The sequence below is a fragment of the Lissotriton helveticus genome, chromosome 3_1 (genome assembly GCF_964261635.1).
Source record: "Lissotriton helveticus chromosome 3_1, aLisHel1.1, whole genome shotgun sequence".
Taxonomy (NCBI): Eukaryota; Metazoa; Chordata; class Amphibia; order Caudata; family Salamandridae; genus Lissotriton; species Lissotriton helveticus.
In genome coordinates this window covers 1,094,463,346-1,094,486,007 of record NC_136061.1, presented here as the reverse complement: position 1 = coordinate 1,094,486,007, position 22,662 = coordinate 1,094,463,346, and the positions used below count along the sequence as shown (strand labels likewise).

General features: G+C 46.6%; 1 protein-coding gene and 1 pseudogene across 1 annotated transcript in view; both read left to right on the top strand.

Moving 5' to 3' along the window:
- Positions 1-22,662, top strand: part of TANK (TRAF family member associated NFKB activator) — a 386,559-nt gene that overhangs the window by 27,611 nt on the left and 336,286 nt on the right. The gene's annotated exons all lie outside the window — the stretch shown is intronic.
- LOC144824212 (sigma non-opioid intracellular receptor 1 pseudogene) lies at positions 1,693-21,854 on the top strand (annotated as a pseudogene).

The window sequence follows — 22,662 nt, the reverse complement described above, 5'->3', positions numbered from 1 at the left end:
TCCCGCAAATCTGTTACTCCGTGTACACAGCAGCCCATTTTACGAAGGAGTGTCCTACTATTCAGGTTGTCTTTTCCAAACTTACAAGCCCCTGAACATGACCTAGATGAAAAATAAACATTAACAAGAGTACGAATGGTGCACTGAAAATTACTTCCTAACATATTTTTCCCAACATTTGGACTTCCATCTCCCAATCCTCCATGTGTCTGACCAGGACTAATCCCAACCTCGCAGCCTCTGTTTCTGCCCCAATAAGGAAGGAGTGTGTACCAAAACGCAAAGGATTCTCACCTAAAACAGAGAACACCTTCCTCATTACTGCTAACAGCTGGGCAATAGGAATCGGACGTCCCTGTGCGTGACAAAAAATGGGTTCCGAAGTGAAAAAACTAGAAGCTTGGAAAACCTCCCATTCCCCTACAGGACTACAACCCCCCACCCCACTCCTGTTCAAGAAAAAAACATTTTCCCCTGCCCAATTGATCCGCCTTGGAAGCCCGTAACCAAATTCTCAACCTAAGTTGTTCAATAAGCACTACGTCATTACGTATGCCTTCCCTGTTACGTTGCCCAAGTACTCAGATGCTCTAAAAAGGCCCCCAAAGAACAACCACAAAAAATAACCTAAATTTGCAACACTCAAATTCAGCATAACAGGAAGAAGACAACTGCAGCAACATCCTCTGTAATAAGTTAAATGTCACTGGCTGACGCAACAGCATGTTACCAGCTTGTTCCCTACCTTAAGAAACTTTTTAACTAAAAACACCTCCCACCGGATCCCTCCCCAACCTTAACTGCCCATACAAAGAAATTCCTGCCAATTTGCCAGCAAAGTAGTGGGAGAAAAACCTCTATCTATCAAGTGGAGCACAAAACTTAATAAAAATTGTTCATCACTGACCATCCTCCCATGGAAATCCAACATGTTACCGTAACTTAAGAACTTGTGCCATGATTGTTGGTACCTTCGTCTCATAGAGGCTGCCACTGATTTCTCAACCAGCTCGACACTGAAAACGAGACAGAGCATCCGCTATACAATTGTTGACTCCTGGAATACGCTGTGCTTTAAAAACCATATTGAGCTGCAGACATTTAAGCATAAAAGCACGTAACAACTTCAAAACTCTCAAATCCTTGGTCTTTTGGTTAGTGATCAATGCTACCACAGCTAAATTGTCTACGTTGAAAAGAACTGGTCTGTTCTGGAATTCTTCACACCATACATGTAATGCCACCAGTAGAGAAAAGAACTCTAAAAAGGTGATACTGCGTCCCTGTTGCCACCAATGTACTGCCCATCTCTCGCACACCACCGCCCCTCCCAGAATATGCCAAAGCCTTTTGCCCTAGACGCATCCGAATAAATCTGAATCTGCCAAATAATATCTTCATCCACAAAAAACAAAGATACGCCATTAAAGTTTGCAAGAAAATTGAACCAGATGTACAGATCTGCCCTAGTGGCGGCCGAAATACGCACTCTGTGGTGAGGGAGATAAGGCCCTGACATGGACATTCCCAGCCTCCTACAAAAGGTTCTCCCAGCCCTGACCACCCTACACGCAAAGTTCAGATAGCCTAACAATTTCTCCACCTTCCTGAGCTCCAGTTTACGCTCCTCAATCACAGATAACAAAAAAGGTGGAGATCTCCTGGACTTTCTCCACTGGCAACCTAGCTACCATGGCGATAGTGTCTATTTCGATTCCCACAAAAGTCAAGTATGTACTAGGTCCCTCAGTTTTGTCAGGTGCCAACGGCACAGCAAGCTCCTGTGCCATAATCTGGAAAGTGTGCAACGCCTTTTGGCATTGTCCTGTGTTCTGTGTACCAATGAACATAAGCTTGTCCAACTAGTGACAAATCAGTTCATGGCCCACTAACGTAAGTAAAAACGCCAATGCAAGAAAGTGCTGAATGTTTCAAATAAAGCACACAATACAGAAACACCCCATGGGAAGAACTTTATCAACATAGAAGGCTCCTTGGAAATGCATACCCAAAAGGTCAAAGTCAGCAGGGTGAATGGGTAAAAACCTAAAAGCTGACTGTATGTCACTTTTTCGCCAATTGTGCACCTCTCCCAGCAGACCTGACCAACCTCAGCGCATCACCCACCGAAGCGTAAGACACACTAGCATCCACCTGTGAAATGAAGTCATTAACGGATGCCCTCTGGCCAAGACAGGTGGAGTATTAAACTGAACTCTCCAGCTTTCTTCTTCGGCACCACCCCCAGAGGTAAACAATCAGATTAGGTATTGGACAATGAACAAAAAGGACCAGCCACTCTTCCCGCATCTATCTCAGCCCGTAATTTCTGCTGAACAACCTGTAGAAAGTCTTTAGCTGACCTCAAATTATCAGACCGCCTTCTCTGTCGGGGACCCTGGTAATCTATCCTAGACCCCTCCTTGAAACCCCAAAATAGTCAGTACCACCGGGTGCCGGAGTGCGACCCCTGCCTCCAAACCCCGCCTCAGTTTGGGCAAGAAGGTATTGAAAGGGCCGGTAGGAGACCGGCAAGCCACTCACAATATTAGTAGCAGCAGGTCGCTGAGAAGACGCCATCCATTGTAACCACAACTCAGAGTCCACATCTCCCCATGGTCTGTCAGTAAAAAAACTCATGCGGACTCTGAACTCCTCGTCGTATGACAACCAAGCAAAACCACCAAAATAACTCTGAGCTTTCCTTATGATGTCCATGTACTTGAACATCGCTATCGCTCTATCCTGATGTTTTTCGCAGTATATGCTAGCATAAATAAGAAAAGCCGAAGATCAATGTTCAATCGTTTTCGGCCTAGGTCTCCTGGCCAACTCCCACTCCCCTTCCTCAGAGCCTTCTTCGGCCTGAATATGGCGATGCAAGAGCTAAAAAACATCTACAAAGTCATGCCTCCAAATACAACTTTTGGTCGTATCTTCTGTGTCTTTGCCATCCTGCCCCCCCCCACCCCATTAGCATCCTGACCACCTTTGGCAGTACCACCCCGACCACCACCACCTCTTGCAAAGGACCTTGCTGCCCAGCCCCAGGCAGGAAGAGTCTGCCCAAAACCATCCCCCCCACCCCCAAACTCCAATGGATCTGGTCGATTTTCTTTGTTGTCCCCCTTGCTGCCAGACCGACCACCAATTTGAAACAATTGCTCAGTCCACACTTGACTTCTGGAAAAGACTAAAAACACTTGTTTGCCCCAAGACACCCCTCTTTTCCCCCATTAAAGTCAAACATTTCCCCCCACTGTCCCCACAGTCCCCAACTCTCAGTTCACCTTCCTCAAGGTCATCACTGTCTCCATCTAAGACCAATGGGTCGTCACATCCCCCAACAAATGCCCCGCTTCCCCCCGGAAGTTCCCCATCACCAACCCTACCATCATACAATTTCCAATGAATCTTTTCCATAGCCGTTGTTTTGTTACCCTGGGAAGGAAAATCCACTCCAGATCTCCCCCCATCCAAAATTCCCCCTGGTGGAGCCACAGCGTGCTCAGTCTGCAAGAAAACGCTTGCCAGCCGCTTTCCTCTTGGAGGAAACTGGCACCTTACCCCTCAAGCCGCTCCAACCCGACTGTTCCTCAGTGCCAGGGGGACCCTCCATACCCACAGATTTGGTACACTGCTTCTCCCCGGCATTGCCGCCACTCCCCACCCACACACACTGACCACCCCGTAAATCCTGGGAAACCTTAGGGCTCGACCCTTCTAGGCAAAAACCTTGTTCCCCCCCCCCCCACACACTCGCGGGGCCATCCAACTGCCCAAACTCCTGATGTGTGATAACCCCCTAAGGAAACCGGGGCCCTGCGCCTGCTCCGCACTGAGACCAAATAGCTGTCTGCACTGCCTCTGCTCCCTCTGAAAAACCAGGCTACTGCAAGAAACCACCGCTAGAAGTCAGACCTGACAACAAACCTCCTGGAGCCACACAATCCCCACCCTGCTGCAAACCCCCTGTTGTTCCTTCATTAAATACCTCCTGAGGCAAAGCTGGGAGTAGACATATGATATTGCAGGGGCCGGGCTCAAATACATAGGTCTGTCAGTGCACACTAACTAAGTGATCACCCCCAGGAAATAGCATACCAGGGTGCAGTTGTACAGAAGAGGCAACTGGTTCTTATGGAAAGTGCTCAGACACCTTTGGGACATGTTCGTGCTATATATAATCGCAAAATTAATAAACTGTCAGTGTTCCACATGCTCCACACCAGCACTCTTGGCCCTCCTGCCCCCAAAACTCTTGTTGCCAATTGCAGCAAGCTGGCCTGAGGCACCTCCCGCAGCCTCCCAGCCCGTCCCAAACCCCCCCTCCTCCCTCCCACCGCAGCGCGCCGCACGTCAGCTGAGACACAATCGTTTACACAGACCTGCCCGGTCTCTCTGACAGCTGGGGGGGGGGGGTCGAGGGGCTCATCCTGCTCGATGTTTGCGGCCCGTGTGTGCACCAGGGCCTGACTGTGGATGCCCTCCTCCTTGCCGGCAATCCTCGGTGAAATGCAGGCAGCCACTGCATTAAATTTTCCCACGCCACACCCGGGACACAAGGCTGAAATAAATCCTCTTTGACAAAAATAAATGCCCTTTCCTCCCGCACCCTCAGGCGCAATGAAATTCCCGCCACCGCGGGGCCTTTATAAGTAGACTACCCCACGTGCCACTGTCTTTCTAATTAACCTTAAGCACCTGGTGGCCATTTGAACTGTGCGAACCAACCCAGGGGGAGACCGGCTCTTGCTTTCCTCCCCCTTCCTCGCTTGACTAAATTGTCTGATACTTGGCAACTACTGTATTTCACTGTGACTTCTTTTCATTTCATTACGTTCGAAAGCACCTTGAAGTACATCCGTTTAGTATGTACCTGACAAAAGCGTACGACTTTTAATATACTTAAGCGTTGTTCTATCAAGAAAGTGAATACATGCCAATAGGCACGATTCTGGCGACAGACTCCCGATTTTTTTAAGTCAAAACATGCTTTATTTTGGCTGTCATACACCTGAGATTGCAGCTGCTTCATTATAGGTCAATCACCGAAGGAAATACATTCTCCGGGTAATTTTTGTTAAATCTTCTACTTTCCTCTTCTAAAACGTACGCGTATATGCATCAATCCATGCTACAAATAGAGTACATGTAAGAACTGACTTGCCATATGGTTCAATAATTGCGTAGTAAAAGGCTGTGTTATAGTAAATGCCTCTCAATACACTGATAAAATGTAATGCTCTGTAGAGAAACGCGTCTACATTTTAAACACACTAACGTTTAACTCATTGTCATATATTACGTCTCTTGCCCAATTTATATGCTAAATGGGGTGTCTGCGCCGTTCATGTTCAGCCTAAAGCTGGCCTTGGTTTCGGCTCTCCCTGTGAATGTTCAGGCTTGCCCACCTCTACGGACTCCAACCACTGAAATGCACAAGAAAATTGAGGACTTGATGACCTACTCACGTCCAGACGAGAATGAAGCTTGGTTGCATCACAATTCGAATTAGGCTTTCAGCACTTTCTCAACACTGATAGAGTTTGATAAACCAGAAACAGCCGAGCCGGTATGCTGAACAAATAATCAGAAAATGAGTCAGGGCTGCGTCTTACGAGTGTTTTACCAAGAATTCCAATCAAGCACACAGTGGCGTAGCATAGGTTTCATTCGTCCTAATGCATCCCCAACCAAAAAGTTCTCTGGGTGGGCATAAAAACGCAGCCATGCTCCTTTTTTTCAATATTTAATGCTTTTAGTAAGCAGCGCAACATGCCACGCTGCTTATTAAAGGCAAAAACAACAAGTGATGTGTGGAAAAGTAAATTTTGCCATGTTCTGTGTCCCTACGCCTCAGCCATCATATGTTATGTGTGCATGACCAATATGCATATGTTATTCCCCATGTCCGATTAAAGACGCAATTCCAGTTGTGTCCACCTCTGGTATGTCATTTTCCAGTCCTCGTGAATACTACGAATATCAGGCCTATGTAAAGTAATGTTGCCACGTTTCCCAGTGTGCACGTTATTCCATTATAAAGTCCCCGTTTCCAGGCCTCAAAAGGGCCCGGACCACAGATTCAGCTCCTGTCTCCTGAAAGCCTCGCTGAGGAGCGATACAGCCCCCACCTGTATCCTCGACCCTTCACTTACTTCCTGCCTCGCAGTGCCCGGTGCAGCTTGGCTCTGCCTCTGAGTCTGCCAAGAGTATGTTATGATTCCAGCTATCAGTTCAGTCCTCCTCTTCTGCATTCCTAAGCTACTGAACTGCATCAATAGTTTCCGTCATTGTCTAGCCTTCTCGTCTCCATGTTAGAGAAATACTGTATTTAATGGTCATTTAGTATTTTTCACCACGCACTACATGTAGAATAATGCATGGTCCAGTCTTAGAATCAAGTTAGCTTCTCCCCTCATGACTTCTAGTTTATATCAACATGTTCCCTAAACATCAGATACCAGATAGGGTTTAGGTACATGTCGCTCCGACCCTCCAGACTCTAGTCTCTGCTCCTAGCACAGAGTTCGTAGCCCCCAGCTTCTCCTAGTAACACGTCATTGCCAGTTTTCGCGCACCATTAGGTTAGAGGTCCCGGCTCCTTAGGTAGCCCCCTCCTATGTTTCCGCCCGTTCATGACATATTCTGTTACGTTTGCATCACATGTCTATGTATACTCCCAGTTACACCTCTTTTTACTGTTATCTTTCGCGACTGCTACGCGTCATGCCTTTCTGCTCCACCCACTGCTACGCCTACTGCAATGTAATGCTATGTGTTCGCGCTATGTATATATGCCTGTGTTTTGTTATTGAATGTTAGCGCGCTCATCCCAGACCTAGCCCCAGCAGCTGCTGGGCCTCTTTTCCCCTGTTGGGCCCCAGTTGTCCTGCTGGGCCCTGTCATTCTGTTCCTATGCAGGTTGTCCTGATCCTGTCCTTAAGCTGTAATAAACCTGCAGAAACTCCTACTACCTCGAATCTTGACTCTTATTTTATTGAGCTATCTGTTATGCTATAAGTCTAGTCAAAAATAGGGTATTATTTATTTATTTACCACATAATGGCGCCCGAATAGGGACTTGCCCTTTCCCCACGCGTCGGTGAAGCCACGCCGACCCCCTGACCCTCTGCAGTCGTGACGGAACTCTTCTGCGCAGTGGCAGATATTTCTGCTCAAGTATCCCTCAGGCCCACGGAGGAGACGGAGGAGGCGGTCCAGCATCCGAACGAGACGGTGGAGGAACGCGGCGAGTCCCGACCAGAGCCCAAGCCGAGAGTCCAAGGTCCGAGGTATCCGGAGGCCCACCCGTAACTGAAGTCCGAAGTTCGTCGTCCGTCGTCCAGTCCCGTTCGAGGCCTTCCGTTCCGTGCTGCCCGGTGAGTACCATTGCTGGGGTAGTATCTAGACAGGACCAATCTAAATTGACTCCTGGTCCGTGGGTTGGTGGTGCCCAGACTCACAAACGAAGTGTTCACCTAGGTGGATACGGGTCTTGACGCGTCCCTTTATGGGACCGGTATGTTCCGTACTGTTACAGCAGTGCATCCAGTATCTCTAGTCTGTTCCGTTCTCGAGAAAATCTGTTCTGTTTCTGTTCTCAGTATTCCAGGTAATATTCTGTTCAAACTGTTTATTTTATAATGTTCTTTATGTATTTTAATGTTGTGGTATGAGTGTGATGTGATTCCGTGTTTCATTTTGTATTGTATTGTGTCCAGATTACAGTCCAGCCATGCCGCTCTTTTCAAGATTACGTCAGTTAAAAACTAGAAAGGGTCTGTTAGAGGAAGCAGTTCCTGTCCCGCCTAGGGACAGTCCAGGTCATTTTATGTATCAGAAACATGGCATAAGCGCCATATTGTATCTAGATTTATGGGTAGAGTATACCAAACAGTTAGAAGAAAAGTATAGATGGCCCGTATCGGGTACATGGGATGCCGAATGTATCATGCGAGTAGAAGAAGCATTATGGAAAAAGAAAGCCAGACAGTCACAGAAAGATGCCATCGAGTTATGGCGTAAAGAGGCGCATAGAAGAACGGAAAAAGAAGTCAGAAAGTCAGAGTTAAGTAGAGAATCCCAAGAACGAGCTCAAGAAAGAGAATTAATCGAGATAGGTGAACAAGTCAAAGCCGAACAGTCAGACAGACAGAGGCATGCCCTCATTAAGGGTATGTATCCTCTCCTTGCCGAAGGTTTGCCAAAAGCGACCCCAGAGGCATCCAGTAATTTCCCGCCACCATTAGTTCCGACCAAGCTACGTCACAAACCGACCGCAGCTGATATTTTTATTTCGTCCTATCTGGACGACACAGTCCCCGAATATACAAATCATGTTCGTGTTCCGCCAGTCCTTGCAAATCAGGCACTTCCCGCTCCTCCAGACACCGGAGTACCTGTTACGGTACCCCCGGTCCAGCCTACAGTTCCATTTCCCACTCTGCCAGGACGTAGAGCCTCAGTAGACGACTCCAGTTTAGGGGCCGCAGGAGGAGCTACTCCTCAAACCCCGCCGCCACACAAGCGTTTATCGGCACTCGAATTACATGCTCAAGCATCACAGCGTACTCCTAAAAGTAATAAGTCTGTTACAGAAATCAGGCAAGCCCTTAACGAATGTGTCTATGATCCAGTTCCAGGCGAATATACTATGGTTTTATATTCCTTACGTGTAAGGAGAGTGACCGAGTATCTAGTCACCTTACCGAATATGAAAGAAGATCTAGACAGAATATATCGTTTCATCCGTACAGGGGAGGATCCAGAAAGTATTGGCGAGATTATGTCTCAAAGGAAAGCCGAGATTCAGCTCATGATATTAAAGTTCCTGATCAATTGTCTAATAAGAGAACAAGATTACCCGTCTAAAGATCCCGCCGAAATGAGAATCCTGACAAGGTGGAGTGATAATATAGCCGAGGGTAAGCACAAGACCGTCAGTGCCATGGAGAGTATGTACAAGAAAATTCGTAAAGAAATAATAAGGTTACACGACCAGCGTAAAGCAGCACAAGTAAGTGAGAAAGAAAGTATCTCTGATCCTGAAGAGGAAGACGAGAATCCCGCCAGAATAGCGTATGTAGGAAAATCTAGATTTCCAGATCGCCATTTACGTCTAGAACCCAAGTCTATTTTTCATCTAGCACCAGAACAAGGTTCTCTAGAACAAGTATTTCAAGCTACCGATCACATTCTGAAATCACGAGTCGGTTACAGTGAATTAAGTACCATGCATGAACAAGAACTAGCCCGATCAGCAGTCCGATGGATTACTGATTCTACCACTTTTCCAGACGAAATAGTGGCACAAATGTTTCTAAAACTGCCCCCAGCCGAGCAACGACTGGTGGGAATGTATATGATCCAGCACCTCATCACTCTGTATGAGGGTCAACATTCTGATCCAGGTCCGTTACACGATATCCTGAACGAGTTACTCCAGTATAGATGGAGAGGTCTAGGTACCGATTTAACTAGTGTCATTCTAGAACAGCGCCACAAATATAGAACGTTCCTGAACCCGCATTTTGTTCATGTCTCACCTCCAGAAAGTAAATCGTTTTACATAGACAGACAGAATCCGTTACGAGAAGTCCACCCAGTCCAAGGGGCGGGTGGCGTAATGCAACGAGTGTTTGTATACACTCCAATATCAAAGATGGAACTTCTTGAAATGAAGAAATTAATTCCCTGTCATGACAAAGATCCAGCAGGGTTCCATAGAGAATTAAAAGACATGCTCCGTATGGGAGAATACACTTACCCAGACATCATTAAAATGTTAAAGGTCCTGTTACCCGCAGGGGTGTATGAAAAGTTAAAGGAAAAAGAATGGGAGGTGGGAGAGAAAAAGATCGATTGGACAGCTCTAGAAGCTGAAGACAAGGCACGAGTACCAGGTACCGGTCTTGGAGATAAATGTAAAGAATTACCAGAATTACTGATTCAAGTTTTACCCAGATTATTGACAACGAGGAAAGAAGACTGGGATGCAATCTCAGCCTGTAAACAGAAACAAGATGAAGATATTAGTGATTTTTATTCTAGGTTTGAAAAATGTTTTAGTATTAATAGTGGTCTCAAGACAAGTAGTGAGTCATACCCTCATCTTTTTGTTACTAAATTAGTCGAGAATTCAAGCCCACAAATTAAAAATCGAGTTTTGAAAGTCGAAAGCACCTGGCAAGCAAATACTCCGTCCCAGATGCTCCAGATGCTCCAGTATCACCAGAATAGAATCAGAGAGGAGCAAGAACACGAGAGAAAACGTATGAAAGACACAAAAATGAAAGTGCTAGTTGCACAATCTGTTCCTCAAGACAGTCAGAAGAGGGGTCCAAATCAAGCCAATCAAGCCAGTCATCCTGCAGCTCCCGTTAGAGGGAACTGCAATTATTGTAAACAGCCAGGTCATTTTATAAATGAGTGTGCAGTTCTGAAACACAACATAGCCACTGGTAAGACTAAAGAAAGACCACGTCCGCCTAGACAAGAGCAAGTCTCACAGATTCCTCAGTCACAGAATGCACAACAGACAGTTACCGCTCCGCAGCCTATAGCTGCAACACAGCATGTTACGTCACAGATGTACCAGTATGCACAGTCCGAGTATCCAGAGTACCAGTCATATTCATGAAACAGCCTAGAGAGGGAGGTAGGCTTGCCTCTCATCGAGATACCTGTAGATCAAGAAGGTCCCTATGTTCACAGTCAAGTATTAGGGAAAGACAGAAAGTTTTTGATCGATACAGGGGCAAGTAGGACCACAATTAGTCATGCCGAAGTTCCAGGGGCTCCGCTCTCAGGCTCAAGAAATGTTTCCCTTGGATTTTCAGGAAAACCAATAGTTAATGAGATATCAAAGCCAGTTACTCTAGAAGTAGGTCCATTGTCCCGTACTACTGATCTGTTACTTACTAAGTCATGTCCAGAAAACCTATTAGGCATTAAGACACTGAAAGAATTAGGTGCAGTTATTTGCTGTTCCCCAGAGGGAATACGTCTGTTCCTACGTGACTTTAAGGGTCACTATGTATTACGAGATTTTGATTCAAGATTGTCTAATGTTCCGCAGCATCTATGGGCGCAAGGTCCAACTGATGTAGGTTACATGCAAATCACACCCCATCGTGTGACTCTCAAGCCAGGTGTAGTGTTACCACGAATCAGACAGTACAGACTGCCACCTGAGGCTGTAGCAGCCTTATCCAAAATTATTGACGAGCTCATGGCTCAAGGAGTAGTTGTAGAAACTGACTCCAATGTATGCAATTCTCCGATCATTCCAGTCATGAAACGTACTGATCCAAATGCACCTCCAGTATATCGATTAGTGATTGATTTACGAGAGCTTAATAAATGTATTATTCCTCAGTACCCAGTTGTCCCAGACATTTCTTCCCTGTTAACAGCCATTGATTCCGAAGCCATGTTTTTCACTGTTATCGACCTCAAGAATGCATTTTTTAGTGTTCCAATTCATCCAGACAGCCAGTTTCTTTTCGGATTCTGTTTAAATGGAAGGAGCTATATGTTTACACGCGCTCCTCAAGGTTTCACAGAAAGCCCTAGTATTTACAGTCAAGCACTCAAGAGACAATTAGACAACATTCACATGCCAACTGACACTGCCCTGCTCCAGTATGTCGATGATCTACTGATCACAGCCCGTTCTGAACGTGCTTGCGAGCGAGCATCCCTTACAGTTTTGTATTTTCTAGCCGAGATGGGGCACAAGGTGTCCCCTTCGAAGCTTCAATTCTGTGTCCAGCAAGTGGTATACTTAGGACACTTGCTGTCCAAGAGGGGTAGGCAGTTGACACCAGACCGTATCCAGTTAATAGCGAGTCTTCCCCAGCCCAGAACCCAGAAGGAGGTACGTGCCTTTATCGGCCTCACTTCTTATTGTAGACAATGGATTCCCCAGTATGCATTTCTAGCCAAGCCACTGATACAGTTAACGACACAGGAGGCAGCCGTATCGACTGTCCTCCATTGGACATCTGAACATACACTTAGTTTCAACGAGTTAAAGAAAGCCCTATGTCAAGCTCCAGTTCTAGCTACACCGAACTACAGTAAGCCTTTTACACTTTTCGTTACTGAACGCGAAGGTACAGCATTATCTGTTCTCACACAAGATCAAGCAGGACAATACAAGCCCTGTGCTTATTTCTCGAGCACATTAGATCCAGTCGCCCAGGCGTTGCCTGCGTGCCTCAAGTCAGTTGCAGCCACAGCACTAGCTATCAGACAAAGTGATTCCATAGTTTTAGGACACTCCCTGACAGTACAAGTCCCACATTCAGTAGAAGTTCTTTTAAACCGAACACAAACTCAGCACTTGACAATTGCACGTTTAACAGGTTATGAATTGACACTGTTCCAGCCACACATAGAAATTAGACGCTGCAACGTCCTGAATCCTGCTACACTGTTACCATCAGTTAGTTCAAATCCAGACACACATGACTGTGTGGAAGTAGTTAACATTACGACAAAGCCAAGACAAGACCTGACAGACATTCCGTTACCAGATTCCGACTTGACACTTTATGTGGATGGTTCATGTATGAGAACTAGCACAGGAGAACTAGTCGCCGCGTATGCAGTGACTACTGACACTGAAGTTATTGAAACACACCGTATTGATACCCTGTCCGCTCAAGCAGCAGAGCTAGTCGCTCTGACACAAGCCTGTATACACGCCAAGAACCTGAAAGTTAATGTTTACACAGATTCACGTTACGCATTCGGAGTTGTACACGACTTCGGAGTGCTCTGGCAGGAGAGAGGTTTCATGACTTCTCATGGAACCAAGATTCAGCATGGTCTCCTTATTCAAGCCCTGTTAGATGCCATACATTTACCGACATCTATTGCTATCATGAAATGCAAAGCACATACGAAAGTCACCGACATTATTTCCCAAGGTAATGATTTAGCAGACCGCACAGCCAAGCTTACAGCACAGACTCCAGACATTCCAGTTAATCAGACACATACTCCAGATCCGATTACATGCATGACAGTTAAGGACCCTACACAAGATGTCATAGATATCCAGTTACATGCTACTCCCGATGAAATCAAGAAATGGTCTGAACAAGGAGGGGTCCAGACAGATCAAGGATGGTTAACGAAGGGTAGAGCCACATGGTTTCTCCCCGATTCTATGGTTCAAGTCATTATCAATACCGCACATAGTCCAGCACATTTAGGAGAAAAAGCTATGTTAGACAGTATCCAGAACATTTGGTTCAATAAGCATTTACGAGCTGCAGCCAAGCAGAAAGTCCGTACCTGTATGATATGTTGTCAGTTTAACCCAGGTAAAAGTGTCCCGGTGGAACAAGGTGGTTTCCAGCCCCCTGACCACCCTTTTGAGGTCCTCCAGATGGATTATATTCAGATGGAGCGATGTCGAGGTTTCAAGTATGTCCTTGTAGTTGTATGCGCTTTGTCCAGGTGGACAGAAGCATATCCAGTCCCAGATTACACAGCCGCGACCACTGCCAAGCAGTTGGTTCGTGAATTTTTCCCTAGATATGGACTCCCTAGAGTCGTATATTCTGATAACGGTCAGCCATTCTCATCCGAACTAATGAAACACGTTTCCCTTTTGTTAGGGTACCAGTGGAAGTTCCATTGTGTACGCCATCCTGAAGCAGCCGGTCTCGTAGAGAGACATAATCAGACTCTGAAAATCCGTATTGCAAAAGTCTGTAAAGACAAAGGTGTGGACTGGTTAATAGCTCTGCCAGTCGCTTTATTTTATATGCGCATGGTCGCACATTCCAGATCAGGTCTGTCCCCGTACGAGGTCGTATTCGGCCGCCCCCCTAACATGTGGGGTACTCCTAGACCCCGAAGTATTACCGATGTTTCATGTAATATGCTGACAGATTACCTAGCTTCCTTGATGTCTGCCCTCAACTCATGTCGTTCACAGGTTGCCGCCGCATTTCCAGACAATACCGAGGTGGCACCGCACGAGATCGTTCCAGGCTCCCTTGTGATGGTCCGGAATTTCGACAGATCAAGTCCGCTGGAACCACGTTGGAAGGAGCCACGTCAGGTCCTCTTGACCACCCGAACTGCCGTCAAGTTGGAAGGCAGGAAGGGGTGGGTCCACCTTTCTCATGTAAAACTTTTCAATGGATTGAAACCAGCCTCTAAAAACATTTCCAAGGATTTCCAGGATTCGAAAGATTGCCAGAACATTGTTTTAAAGGACTGTCCCGCACAAGACATTATTACAACCCCTCCCTTGTTAGAGAAAACTCCGCAACAGGAGTATAAGCTCAAATTAAGGTCTAGTAAAATAAGTCAGTCAGTTTGATTGTATAAGTCCTCCCCTAGGTGAAACGGTTAGATTGTTTCTGACATGTATAAAATAGACCCTCGTAGTGAGAGAGTCAGTCAAAGTTCAATCAGATGTATCGTTTTTCTGAGTTTCGTATTATTCATCAGCATAATGATTTCCTGCACTAGTTACGCACTTTTCCTGTGTTTTCCAGTTCCTCATGTAAATATGTCTGCTAATGCTACAGTAGAGCACACGTTTAGTGATCTGCCTCCTCACGAATATTCTTACCGCCTCGCTATGCGCAACAACACATTTATCCGTATGTTACATTACTCACACCAGACCAGCAATGCCACAAATTGTTGGGTGTGTGGTCGACTCCCCCCTTTCCAGACACCGAAGGGAGTTCTGCCACTCTTTCCTTATCCATTCTCACACAATGGTTCGTGTGGAGCATGGTCCACGTTAACGTCATCCTCAACAGATATGTCTTTTCTTAACAGTACATGTTTTCCAGACAAGCAAGGTTTCCCCCACAGAACAGGTTTAGATCTAGAAAATGAAGTATATAATTTAGGTAATTATTCGTCGAATTTCATGGTCCTGAATGTTCAGTCTGATACTACTCCAGACTTACCTGCTATTTCAGTACTACCAGTCAAAGGCGAATTATGTGTCCGTAGTTATGGTTCCATACATGTAGGTCATAGTGAATGTACTACTATTGTCAAGTATAGTGACAGTGGGAAATCTGTTTTCAAAGCTTCACGTCATTCTTATTTTATTTGTGGTCAGACCGCATATGTTCGTCTGCCCCTCGATTGGGAGGGAACCTGTTACATTGCCTTCCTACTGCCACCTGTTTTTCTAGCCCCATCTGATTATCACAGAAACACACATCTAGTACACATTAGACATAGAAGGGAGTCCCCAATTGTCGATTATACTGAAACTACTCTAGAACAGTATACAGATTTCAATAAAGGTTTCTTCTTCTTTGTAGGACCTGTCCAGAATAGTAAACTGATCCGTAGGTTAACAAGAACCCTTGAAGCTGTAGTAAATGAGACTGCCTCTGCTCTAGGTAACCTAACCGAAGAACAATCTGCTATGAGATTTGTCGTTTTGCAAAATCGTCTCGTCCTTGACGTCATACTGGCCGATAGGGGCGGGGCCTGTAGAGTCATCGGATCTAGTTGCTGCATTTTCATTCCAAATAACGCGCCGTCTGTTTATTCAGCTATAACCAGACTCCATAAAATTGCCCATCTGTTACACCAAGATCCAGGCACCTGGACATGGCCCGGTTGGTTCTGGAATATAATTTCCGCATGGGGATGGAAAGTCCTGTCCTTTCTAGGTATTGCAGTAGCGATCATATTTAGCTGCTGCCTCTGTATACAATGTGGCCCTGCGATTTGCAGCATGTGTGCTACCTCTTGTATTCCTAGTCCCAAGCCCCGTTCTAAATCCCGTTCCAAGACAATTCGAGACGAGCAAATGGTACTGTATGAAATGATAGATGGTATCATGAATATTGATGTTTCCTGATGGAAACGTAGTGACAAGGAGGGAATGTGGAAAAGTAAATTTTGCCATGTTCTGTGTCCCTACGCCTCATCCATCATATGTTATGTGTGCATGACCAATATGCATATGTTATTCCCCATGTCCGATTAAAGACGCAATTCCAGTTGTGTCCACCTCTGGTATGTCATTTTCCAGTCCTCGTGAATACTACGAATATCAGGCCTATGTAAAGTAATGTTGCCACGTTTCCCAGTGTGCACGTTATTCCATTATAAAGTCCCCGTTTCCAGGCCTCAAAAGGGCCCGGACCACAGATTCAGCTCCTGTCTCCTGAAAGCCTCGCTGAGGAGCGATACAGCCCCCACCTGTATCCTCGACCCTTCACTTACTTCCTGCCTCGCAGTGCCCGGTGCAGCTTGGCTCTGCCTCTGAGTCTGCCAAGAGTATGTTATGATTCCAGCTATCAGTTCAGTCCTCCTCTTCTGCATTCCTAAGCTACTGAACTGCATCAATAGTTTCCGTCATTGTCTAGCCTTCTCGTCTCCATGTTAGAGAAATACTGTATTTAATGGTCATTTAGTATTTTTCACCACGCACTACATGTAGAATAATGCATGGTCCAGTCTTAGAATCAAGTTAGCTTCTCCCCTCATGACTTCTAGTTTATATCAACATGTTCCCTAAACATCAGATACCAGATAGGGTTTAGGTACATGTCGCTCCGACCCTCCAGACTCTAGTCTCTGCTCCTAGCACAGAGTTCGTAGCCCCCAGCTTCTCCTAGTAACACGTCATTGCCAGTTTTCGCGCACCATTAGGTTAGAGGTCCCGGCTCCTTAGGTAGCCCCCTCCTATGTTTCCGCCCATTCATGACATATTCTGTTACGTTTGCATCACATGTCTATGTATACTCCCAGTTACACCTCTTTTTACTGTTATCTTTCGCGACTGCTACGCGTCATGCCTTTCTGCTCCACCCACTGCTACGCCTACTGCAATGTAATGCTATGTGTTCGCGCTATGTATATATGCCTGTGTTTTGTTATTGAATGTTAGCGCGCTCATCCCAGACCTAGCCCCAGCAGCTGCTGGGCCTCTTTTCCCCTGTTGGGCCCCAGTTGTCCTGCTGGGCCCTGTCATTCTGTTCCTATGCAGGTTGTCCTGATCCTGTCCTTATGCTGTAATAAACCTGCAGAAACTCCTACTACCTCGAATCTTGACTCTTATTTTATTGAGCTATCTGTTATGCTATAAGTCTAGTCAAAAATAGGGTATTATTTATTTATTTACCACAGATGGACAGAATGCAGAACATTGTCATACATAAACCCCAGTACAGAGATCTGGGCCTAAATCCATCGTTTTTTTGCACTCCACACCACCCCAGGTCAGACATGGCCATATGCAAATCAGCCTTGACCCTGTGCCTCATGGGAACAGTCCAGCCCGAACTGCCAAGCCATGTCTTTCCTGGACCGGAATCAAGCATCCAAGGACCGGTTTCTGGCTATCAGCCGTCATCAGCCTGGATAGCTTGACTCCAGTGGTGTGGAGAGCATGGGACTCCCGTCTGAGCATACCCATCCCACTTGGGGCGACAAAGGCAAAAACAACAGGTGCTGGACAGAATGCAGAACATTGTCATACATTCACCCCAGTACAGAGATCTGGGCCTAAATCCATCGTTTTTTTGCACTCCACACCACCCCAGGTCAGACATGGCCATATGCAAATCAGCCTTGACCCTGTGCCTCATGGGAACAGTCCAGCCCGAACTGCCAAGCCATGTCTTTCCTGGACCGGAATCAAGCATCCAAGGACCGGTTTCTGGCTATCAGCCGTCATCGGCCTGGATAGCTTGACTCCAGTGGTGTGGAGAGCATGGGACTCACGTCTGAGCATACCCATCCCACTCAGGGCGACAAAGGCAAAAACAACAGGTGATGGACAGAATGCAGAACATTGTCATACATTCACCCCAGTACAGAGATCTGGGCCTAAATCCATTGTTTTTTTTCACTCCACACCACCCCAGGTCAGACATGGCCATATGCAAATCATCCTTGACCCTGTGCCTCATGGGAACAGTCCAGCCCGAACTGCCAAGCCATGTCTTTCCTGGACCGGAATCAAGCATCCAAGGACCGGTTTCTGGCTATCAGCCGTCATCAGCCTGGATAGCTTAACTCCAGTGGTGTGGAGAGCTTGGGACTCACGTTTGAGCATACCCATCCCACTCGGGGCGACAAAGGCAAAAACAACAGGTGATGGACAGAATGCAGAGCATTGTCATACATTCACCCCAGTACAGAGATCTGGGCCTAAATCCATCGTTTTTTTGCACTCCACACCACCCCAGGTCAGACATGGCCATATGCAAATCAGCCTTGACCCTGTGCCTCATGGGAACAGTCCAGCCCGAACTGCCAAGCCATGTCTTTCCTGGACCGGAATCAAGCATCCAAGGACCGGTTTCTGGCTATCAGCCGTCATCAGCGCTGCTTATTAAAAGCATTAAATATTAAAAAATACAGTTTGCCGACGCGCCTTTCATTGGAGGTGGGGCTTGCAGGATGCCCATCAGAGTTTGTCGAGCGACGCCGAGTAAAAGAACGGTGCGTCTCAACAAACTTATTTTAAAAATATTTTAAGCTTTTAGAAAGCAGCTCAGCATGCCGCCTGTGGTGCGCTGCTTATTAAAAGCTTGTTTATATTTGCATTGTGCTTCCTGGTCGAATGAAAAAATGAAAGTGCCTACGGACAGTAATTGAAGGAGACAGTGTAAGCCCGCAAGTGAAAGATCCGGTCCTGATGGGCCGGGCCTAAAGGAGACAGGGCGGTAAAAAGAAGGGACTAAAAAGCCTAATTCAATATCACAAGCCAGCCTTTAGCATAGACAATGACGCCAGCCAATAAGGATGATGGGCGGGTGTGGCATCTGAGACTTGCTAGGCTCTGATGTCATGGTGCCATGGTTACCTATGGTTCCATGATCATGGTTGTGTTCTGTACTGAGTTTCCTAGGTGATAGAATGTCTTGGTTCAAAAGCTTTGAGCTGTTACCCAGACTGGCTGCGGTTGGATGGGGTCTTCCTTCTCCTTGGAATATACCTCAACACCTTTGCCACATCCTTGTGTCCTGCGTCATTCTTTCAGCTGCTTGGGGATTTTACACTGGCGTAGTCGGCAGCTGGAAAAAAGGAGGACCCAAGTCTCAACATCTCTTCAACTTTGTTCTGAATTCCGTGGGTGTTTTTCACTCATCACTCACAAGATACTGTGCTACTTTACTTCACTTTGGGGACTGGGAGCTTTCGATGCATTTACACACCCTTATTTCTCTGGTGTTTGAGAGTCGACGCGGGCTTGTCCCTACTTTGACCCTTCCTGCCAACTTCTGGGCACATGTGGGTACTACAGTGCAGTTTACTTCACTTTCGCACTGAGAGCTCTACCCCTGGTACTTTTGGGTCCACTCGAGCTCGCCCATACTTTGCCCCTGCAGGGATTCTACTTTTTCAATGGCCTAATGTAGCAGAGGGGAGTTTGTGCTTGTCACTACAGTTGTGGGAGTTTAAAGCCGTCACTACTTTGCTATGCCTCTACTAGGTTTCAACTTCTTCAATAACCTAATGTAGCGGAGGGGAGGCTGCGCTTGCCACCACAGTTGTGTACGTTTAAAAATTCAACTAACTGCTTCTCTCACCTTGTGTTGTGTCGCGAGCCTCAGCGTTCTCTCTCCCTTCTGCGTTCCTTCGCTGAAGCTCCATTACGCTGCATCCCTGCCTGTACGCTGCATTCAACGTTGGGTCTTGACCTTTGGCGGCACGCATTTCACGCAACATACTGCCATCTTGTATTTTCATCATTTAACTCCTGGTTTCTCTGCATGCCCCGACTGTGACAAGCACACATCAACTTGAAGCATCTATTTCCGATTTACCCTGACATCATCTTATGTTGCCGAACGACGTCCTATGCTGAAGGGGGGTTTTCCAGAGCTTTTGGGCTATTTTGTTGAAAGTATTTGCTTCCTTCTTGAGCAACTGTTGATATGGTTGTCTAGCAATAAGCCTGAGGCTCTCTTGTTTCTCCCTCATTAACGTCAGCACTAGCGCTTCGATTTACGTACATCAGCTGCTCTCACGGTAAGCCTCGCCTGTACTCCGGTGACATGCACACCTTTACATTATTTATTACGACAACTGCTGGCATGCACTTCGGTGACAGGCACACCTTGTTATTTGTGTTGCATTAGTTTGCCAGCATATTCAGTGCATTCCTGCATTTGGTTGCTGTCTGCCACTTCTGTGACGGACACACATGTGTCACATTTGACATTCGTTTCCATTTTCTGTGACACACACACTTCATTATACTCTTTGGTTGTGTGCCTTTTGAAATTTGTTACCTGCATTATTGTTTTTCTGCCTTCTGCTCCATCCTTTCCAGTACACTAGGGTCACTCTCACTCCTGGTAGTCATGCTAAATGTGACAGCTCCTCCCTTTTTAGGACTCGCGCCTGCGTTGCAGTACGCAGCATTGCTCGCGCAGCGAGAGCCCTTTTGTATGTTTTTTTTTCGTGTGTGTGAGCAGCTTTCCGCGGCTGCCATTGGCTTTCGTGTGCTTTTTTTACAAAAAGCAAGCACGCAATTGGGAAAAGGCGGGCGCGTGTCCCGCCTTTGCTCCGCCCATTTCCGGCGGTGGCTAGCACACGCAGCAGCATGTGTTCGCCTCGCTGGCGTGCTCCCTCCCCCACTCCTCTGTGGTGCGGGGGCACCACTAGTTTTTTTAAGGTTCTTTTATATGTCAACAACCGAGGTCTTTTAAAACGTTCTGATTTTAGGATAAGTGTGCCGATATGTGCTTGTCTAATATATTTCCTGGATGCACATTCTGATTTCTAAACTGGTTAATTTTACATTGGTGTCCACAAACAAATAAAATAGGGAGAGTGCTGCATTACTTTACTCGGGTATTTCCCGACTGGTAACCTGTGCGGGCTAGACTTTCCGGACGTCTCCAAGCTGCCTGTGTTCAGCAGTGCCCGTGCGTGTGGTGCCCCGTTCTGTGCCACTCTTCGCATCTCGCGCCAGGGCGTGTGCAGTCTGCGCCAGGAGCAGGGAGTCCGTGCGCGCTGCAGGTGGAGCATTGCATCCCAAGGTCTTCTCTGGCTGCAGCATGGCTGTATTCAGCTCCCTCGCGATACAAAAGGGGATGATGGACAGAATGAACTGGGGTGGCAGAGTGGGCTAAAGAACGGTGATGGATCAAACCCAGATCTTTTGACTGGGTGTGAGTGTTTGATTGGTTCAGATGCTCCGTCCATCACCACCCCCTTTTGTACCGTATTCAGCTCCCTGGCACTGCGAGCAGCGCTGGTGCTGGCAGCCCTGGCGGTGGTCATTCAGCTGCTGTGAACGTGGCTCAGCTCGAAGTCCTACCTCTTTAGCCAGAAGGACATCACAGAGCCGGCCAAGCAGCATGCAGGTATGGACTTTGAGGTGGCATTTTCCAAAATCATTGTGGAGCTGCGGGAAAAGCACCCGGGCCACATCCTGCCGGACGAGGACCTGCAGTGGATATTGGTGAATGCTGGTGGCTGGATGGGATCCATGTGTCTGCTCCACGTCTCCCTTACAGAGTACATACTGCTCTTCGGGACTGCATTAGACACAGGCTGGTCACTACTGGGTAGATATCTCTGATACAGTCATCTCTGGGACCTTCAGGCAGTGGAAGGAAGGGTCAACCAAGAGTGAAGTGTTTTACCCAAGCGATACCATTGTCCACGTAGCAGGTGAAGCCGCCTCTGTGCACTGGAGCGGCGGCACATGGATGGTAGAATACGGCAGCGGGTTCATACCTTTCACAATGGGGTTTGCACTGGCTGACACTATCTTCAGCACTCGGGTCTTCTGCGCATTGTTCTACACATTCCACATCTATGCCCGCTGCTTGCTACTCTAAGCCCACACCTATCTCTCGGAGCTCCGACTGTCCTAGTGCCCTGCTAAATGTGGAACAGAAAGCGCTGTACAGATCTCGCCCATGCCAAGAGACTTCTGTGTGTGTACTCCCATCAACCTGTGTTCCCTCTCCTTGTACTTGGCATGCTGAACACTACTTGGATCCTTTGTGACTGCACAGAGCACTGATACTAAAAGGAAACTAAAAGCAAAAGACAAATATAGACTGCTATTTTTCTTTACAAGTATTTTCTAGATATTTATATACAGGTAGGTTTGCCCCAGGTGACACTAAGTGTGTGCCTGAGTCCACATGTACATAAAATATTTGTATATTAATATATTGCCTTGTCTTTGTGGTCTGTGAAAACACCACATGTCTTATTAACCCTTTCTCCTTCAGCAGACCATATGCACCATGTGTGGTTATGAGTACGGGTCTGTGACTTGAAAAGGTTGAACCGCTAATCTACCTTTTAAGTGATGGGAGAACATGCTATATAAGCAGGTGTATTATTCATCATTATCTGGACTTGTGGTGTTTAACATAGTGTTGTTTTATTGTCAATCATGGTTACTGATCAGAAATGTGACTTTTTTTTATTTTACCAACATTAATGTGCTGTATGAAAGGAGCCCTGCCCAGTGAAAATCAGTGCCCACTGAACATTATGAACTTGAGTGAGTTAGGGTTCCCTCAGTGCCTCGTTTACCCTACTGTAAATTAAGACTAAACTGGAGTGTTCAAGCCCTGCTTCAGGTCCTATATACAAAACAATTCAATAAAATAATTGTAATTGTACTCGGGTATTCCGGTCAAATACTCCGAATAATGTTTGGAAGCA